The sequence below is a fragment of the Rhincodon typus genome, chromosome 27 (assembly GCF_021869965.1).
Source record: "Rhincodon typus isolate 14 chromosome 27, sRhiTyp1.1, whole genome shotgun sequence".
NCBI lineage: Eukaryota > Metazoa > Chordata > Chondrichthyes > Orectolobiformes > Rhincodontidae > Rhincodon > Rhincodon typus.
This window is the reverse complement of record NC_063358.1, coordinates 12,856,901-12,864,206: the sequence shown is the minus strand read 5'-3', so window position 1 is coordinate 12,864,206 and position 7,306 is coordinate 12,856,901.

Below are 7,306 nucleotides of genomic sequence, written 5' to 3'. Positions count from 1 at the left end.
AAACTAGCATCCATCTATTCTAATCGTGTTTTTCCAGCAGTTGGTTGTATGCTTTGGCATTGCAAGTCCACGTCTAAATATAATTTTATTGAGGTTGTCTAGCATGCTTTCAAGCATTGAGTTCCAGGTTCCCATCACACTCGGGGTTGAGGAAATATTTTTTCACCTAAACTTCTTGCCCCTTGCCTTAAATCTAAGACCCCTGGTTATTGATCCCTCCATCAAGGGGATAAGTTCCTTGCTGTCTACCCTATTTATGACAATCAGAATTTTATGATCTCGATCATGTCCTCTCAGTCTGTTCTGCTCCAAGGAAAACAACCCCAATCTATGCAATCACATTTCATGACTCAAAGTCTCCAGCCCAGGCAACATCCTGGTAAATCTCCCTTTGTACTGTCCCTCCAATAGTGTGGGTTTCAGAGCTGCACACACTACTCTCTCTCGCTATGGCCCAACTAACATTTTATACAGTTCCAGCAATACCCCCGTGCTCTTAAAATCTTTACCTTGGTTAAGAGGCAAATATCCCATGTGTCTAACCACTTTGCCTGTCACACCACCTTTTAAGGAGCTGATGGACATGCAGAAAAAGACCCATCTGGTGCTTCCTTGACTCCTACCATTCAACGTGTGTTCCCTTGCCCAAATGCACTAGGAGAAACTAGCCCCAGAGGGCATATTTTTAGAATGGGGGGTGGGGGTTGGTGGGAGAGGAGGGAGAGAGATGCACATTTGAGATGGAAAATTTATTCTGTGAATCTGGGATTTTTTAAAATGCGGAGAGCTATTGAGACTGGGTCATTAAAACTGTCTCAGGTTCGTATATATTTTAATCAGGAAAGTGGAGTTGAAGATTATTTCATCAGCCATGATCTGATTGAATAGTAGAGCAGCTTGATGGGCTGAGTAGTCTACTGGCAAAACTGACGGAATAGCAATATAGTTCCATGTCAGAATGGTGAATGGCTTGGAGGGTTAACTTGCAGGTGGTGTTCTCATGCCCTTGTCCTTGTTGGTAGTTGTGGGTTGGGAACATGCTGTCTGCAGAACCTTGGAGAATTTCTACAATGCATTTGAGTAGATGGTACATGCTGCTACTGAGTATCAGTAATGGAGGGTGTGAAAGTTTATGGATGTGGCACCAATTAAGCAGGCTGATTTGACATTGAGAATCAGCTAGTATGTTGTTGGAGCTGCACTCGTAGGTGTGTGGAGCATTCCATCTCACTCTTGATTTGTGACCTGTAATTGGGGAATAACATTTGGAGCATCCGGTGCAAGATTCCTATCCTGTAACCTGTTGTCGCAGTATTTATGAACATTCAGCTTAATTTCTGGTCAATGATAAAGCACAGGATGTTGATTTTTGGGTGCAGTGGTGGGAGGGTTGGAAATTGAACAGTGGTGATGCCGTTGAATGTTGAGGGCATGGTTAGATTCTCTCTGGAGATTATCATTGCCTGGCACTAGCGTGAGTGTTACTTGTCACTTGTCAGTCCAAGCCTGAGTATTGTACAGGTCTTTCTGCATTTGGTATGGATACAACTCGGATACTGAGGATTTGCACATCAAACATCCCCGCTTCTGATCTTTATGGTAGAGGGAAGAGCGTTAATGAAGCTCCTGAAGGTAGTTGGGCCTAAAACATTACCCAGTGGGCAGCCTGTTATGTCCTGGAGCTGGGATTACTGACTTCCATCGACCACACCCATCTTTCTTTTAAAAACCAAAAGCAGTTCTGAAGAAGGGTCACTGGACTTGAAGCGTTAACTTTGATTTTCCTTCACAAATGCTGCCAGACCTGCTGAGCTTTTCCAGCAAGTTCTGTTTTTGTTCCATCTTCCTTTTTTGACAAGTAGATTCCAACCAGAAGAGTGTTTTTCCCTGATTTCCTATCTTGCTTGGGCTCCTTGATCCCACACTTGGTCAAGTGCATAGAATACAAATCTTTCCTCCCTATTTGAACTTGGGTTCTAATGATGTCAACAGCTGAGTGGCCTGGCAACAACCCAAACTGAGCATCAATGACCAGGTTATTGCTAAGTAATTTTGCTTGATACCACTATGATAACCCTTTCTATCACTTTGCTGATAATGGAGAGTAGAGTGAATGACTAGTTTTGTTTGTGGACAGGACAAACTTAGACACTTTTTTTTTCTACGTTAGCTAGTAGAGATGCCTGTATTGTGGCTGTAGTTGTACTCAAACAGATTTGTTAGTAATGCACCAAGTTTTAGACCATACTGTGATCAAGGTTTGTGATCTATTTTTACTATATATAGATATTTTAGAGTTTAGAATTTCAACAAGTATGTGGGTTTTAGGCTGTGTATGAGGGAATCAAACGATTAACTTGTCAGTTTTTCTGGAGCCATTTTTTAATGAGTGAGTACCTGGGGTGAAAATATTAATTTGTTTGCATTATGAGAGTCTTACGATCAGACAGAGTAAACATTGAAAGCGCATTTTCCTGATTCTTCTAAACCAAAATCAAGAAGTTTTTTTTAAATTTACCTAAGGGGAAAATTCATGGAATAAAGTAGTTGGCTTCAGATCATATATCAGACTTCAACCAGGACTGTGTAAGAACCAGTTTCTTCTAGTGAAAGGAGTTATTTAGAACAGTTGGGAAGTACTTTACTTTGGTGTCAGGGTTTTAGTTTGGAAGCTCCAGACCAAAAGTGTTAGGGTAGAATCATGAAAGCATTATTTGAAGTTGTGTCTAAACTCGCGTGTGAATAATCAAGGAAAAGGTTATCAAACTCTCAAGACTGGGAATTGAAAGAAACACATCAGTCAAATGTACAGATATGATAGAGAAGGGAACTTGGAGTACTGTAAATGCTGCTGTTGGGACAGATGGGATTGTATCTTTACTGTGTTTTGAAACTGTTCAACTTGTTCTATGTTAATAGCTTGGGTTACTCTATTTTATCATCTCTTTTGAGGCAAAAACTTCTGATTTGTTAAAACCAAATCTGCAGCATTGTGTTATGCTTCAGTGAAAGACTATTTCATTAAATTTTTTAAAAAAAAATGTCAAGTCAGATTTCAATTTGGGATCTGACTTGTTTGGTAATAACATAAGCTGGATCATAAACACATCTTTATTACTTCTGCCAAAATATGGTCAGGTGCATCAACCTTTCCAAAATCTGGTACTTCCAGTCATTATTGATATTACACTGAGTGAGTGGGATGAGTCAAATTTGACGGAGGAACTTAAGCTGTCCAGAGATCAATGCAATTGCCATATTAGGAGATAATGAAGAATAGACTAGGATTTTCTCAGCAGATGGGTGGTGGCAAAGATGGTGAAAGATGATCCAAAGGTGAAAATAGGCAATTCGAGTATGCAAATTTGGGATTGGATGTGGAGGTTGTAGCCAAATAGAACGATTGAGTTGCAAGTAGTCTGGCCTAACCTGATACTGTGCCTGGGGACAATTCATAGCAGAGGTATAACTGATGTTTAACTGGAAGAAGTTGCAGCTGATTCATGATTGCAAGTAAATAAAATGGAAATATAGCACAAGGGTATGGGGAGATTGAGAAGTAGAGTGTTGGAGCTAGGTATTATCAGTGGTCATGTGAAGCCTCACCCCATGTATTTGGATGATATTAGCAAGAATGTAGAAAAGGAGGGAATGGGTGGGGTGTGGAGTTGGGGCAGAGCTCTGGGATACATTTCAAATAAGTTTCCTCAATTCCAGATCTTTTTAGCCTATATTGGCATTGTCTAAGTGCCATTTCAAGTGAAGTAGACAACCATGGTTTTCCAGACGTAGCAATGGTTGATCTCATTGTTGAAGTTCTGGTTAAACCATTCTTTAAAACCCAGCTGTTTCCTTTTACTGTCAGCCTCTTGCTTTTCTGTTAATCCTTCTGCATGCGTAACATGTCTGAATAACTCCATTTGTCGTCTTTTGATACTATTTTAAAGTACTCCTATTCTGCATGTCTAAGAAGGATGGGTTGCACCTGAATTGGAAAGGGACTGATATCCTGGCCAGGAGATTTGCTAGTGCTACTCGAGAAGCTTTAAACTAGCAAGCACGGGGGTGGGAAGAAGAGACCCAACGAGCTTGAGAATAAGTCTGAGGATGGTACAATTGAGAGTGGAACAACTTAAATAGTCAAGGCAGGCAAGAACAAAGCAGAATGAGGTAAGACTGCATTTATTTTAGGTAAGGCAGATGAACTCGGCATGGTCAGGAACATGAGACTGGGATATTATAGCCTTTTACAGAAACATGGCTTGTGGAAGGGCAGGACTGGCAGCTTAATGTTCCAGGGTAAAGATGCTACAGGAAGAATAGAAAAGGGGGAGTGATGTTTTTGGTTAAGGATAACATTACAGCTGTACTTAGGATATTCCTGGGAGTATGTCCACTGAAGTTATTTGGGTGGAACTATGAAATAAAGGGACGATCACCTCATTGGAATCGTGCTGTAGGCCCCCCCCAACAGTCAGCAGGAAATTGAGAAGCAAATTTGTAAGGAGATCTTGTGTGTAAGTATGATAAGAGTTGTAATGGTAGGGGATTTAACTTTCCACACACAGACTAGGACTGCCATTGTGTTAAGGGCTTGGATGCAGAGGAATTTGTGTGTACAAGAAAATTTTGTTATTCAGTATGTGAATATGCTTCTTGAAGGAGCAAAACTTGATCTTTTCTAAAGGAAAAAGGCAAGCCAAGTGACTGAGGGATCAGTGGGGGAGCACTTTGGAGCCAATGACCATAATTTTATTTGTTCTAAAATTGTTGTGGAAAAGGATAGACATGATCTAAAAGTTTTAAATTGGAGTAAAGCTAATTTTGATGGTATTAAGCAAGAACTTTCAAAGGTTGATTGGGAGAGGCTATTTGCAGGTAAAGAGATGATTGGAAGGTGGGAGGCCATCAAAAATGAGATAATGAAAGTCCAGAAGCAGTATGTTCCTGTTAGTGTGAAGGGCAAGGCTGTTAGGTGCAGGGAATGCTGGATGACTAAAGAAATCGAGGCTCTGGTCAAGAAAATGAAGGAGGCATATGTCAAGTAAAGACAGGAGGAATCGAGTGAATCCCTTGCCGTATAAAGGCTGTAGGAGGACACTTAAGAGGGAAGTCAGTAGGACAAAAAGGGGACTTGAGACAAGTTTGGCAAATAGGATTAAGGAGAATCCAAAGAGATTCTACAAATACATTAAAGGCTAAAGAATAACCAGGGAGAGAATAGGGGCCCCTTAAAGATCAACAAGGTTGCCTATGTGTGGAACTGCAAGAGATGGGTGAGATACTAAATGAATATTGTGTGTCTGCATTTCCTGTGGAGAAGGATGTGGAAGCTAGAGAACTTGAAGAAATAAGTAGTGATATCTTGGAAAGTGTCCATATTACTGAGGAGGTGGTGTTAGACATCTTAAAATGCATAAAGGTGGATAAATCCCTGGGATCAGATCAGGTGTACCCCAAAATTTTGCGGGAAGCTAGGGAAGTGATTGCTGGGCCTGTTGCTCAGATATTTGTATTACTGATAACCACGGCTGAGGTGCTGGAAGACTGGAGGGTGGCTAATATGGTGCCATAATGTAAGAAAGGTGGTAAGGAAAAGCCTGGGAACTATAGGCCGGTGAGTGTGACATCAGTGGTGGGGAAGTTGTTGGAGGGGATTCAGAGGGACAGGATTTACATGCATTTGGAAAGGCAAGGACTGATCAGGGATAGTCAACATGGCTTTGTGTGTGGGAAACTGTGCTCACTAGATTTATTTTTGAAAAAGTGACAGAAGATTGAAGGCAGAGCGGTGGATGTTGTCTATACGGACTTCGGCAAAGCATTCAACAAGGTTCCAAGTGGTAGACTGGTTTACAAGGTTAGATCACATGGAATCCAGGGAGAACTAGCCATTTAGGTATAAGATTGATTTGAGGATAGGAGACAGGGTGGTGGTGGTGGAAGGTCCTTGTTCAGACTAGACGCTTATGACCAGCAGTGCCATAAGGCTGGGTGGTGGGTCCACTGCTTCTTGTCATTTTATATAAATAATATGGAGGTGAATATAGGAGGAATGGTGAGTAAGTTTGCATATGACAGCAAAACTGAATTGAGGGTCACTGGACCCAAAATATTAACTGATTTTTATTTTCTTCAGATGCTGTCAGACCTGCTGAGCTTTTCCAGCAACTTCTGTTTTTTTGTTCCTGATTTACAGCATCTGCAGTTCTTCCAGTTTTTTAAATTTGGTTTCAAGAGAAACCATTGTTTTAAATACTTGCAAGATTGAATTATTTGATTATGTTCACTTCAGTCAGTATTATCATTCCTTTATTCATAAGTGTGTAGGTTTTCTGTGCACTCAAGCTAGTAATTGTATTCAGGGTTGAATAAATGAGAATTTGGTGATTCACTAAATGTCAGTGGGACTGGAGAGATGCACCTGAATGCCTAAGTAATGTTTTATGATGTACAGTCTCTCACCTTCCTTTTACTAGGTCGATTTTATGCAATTCAAGTTTTGTCTGTATAGCCAACCGATGAGAAATGGCAGGCTGGTTGTGGCACATGAAATTAAGCTCAATTTTATTGTCAACCACCATCACCTTGCACTTTTTTTTGCCAAATAATCATTGGGTTTATAATCTCCTTATTTGGTTCCCCCCTCTAAGGGATCAATTCTTGCAAATCTTCTCCAACGTTATCTGTGAGCATTGGACCAAACGTAAAATTTTGATTGTCTCAGTTCCATCTGTACTTGCAAATGTACCAGCTCGGCGAAAGGAGAGATTTTGCAGTATTTTACAACGCGCTGATCTCTTCACTTGCCACTGACAAACATGTCACTCTTATTCAGGTGAGCCTCGGCCTCGTTGCCCCCTGAGTCAATCACTCTGAATTAAGTGGGAGTCAGTCTTACTGAGGTGAGGAGGGAGGTCAGTCAGTCAGCCTAATTCTAGTGGGGGGTGTCACTCAGCCTTACTCTGGGTGGGGAGAGAGAGAGAAAGAAGATCGGATAATCTGATTTGGGTGGGTGGGGGGGGGGGGTGGTGAAGGCAAGGGGCCTGGTCTGGGACGGGGGGGGGGGGGGGGGCAGTCGCTTAGTCTGACGTGGGGTGAGGTATGGGGGAATTAATGAGTCTGACTGTGGATGGGGTGGTGGGGGTTAATAGTCTGACTCGGTGGACTGGGGCTTCAGTCAGTCAGTGTGCCTGTCGGTGTAGTGGGGGTCGTTCGCTCTAACTGAATGCGGTGGGTGTGACTGCGGCTGGAGTGGGGGAGGGGTCGGTCGGTCGGTCGGTGGGTGGGTGTTACGTTGGGGGGG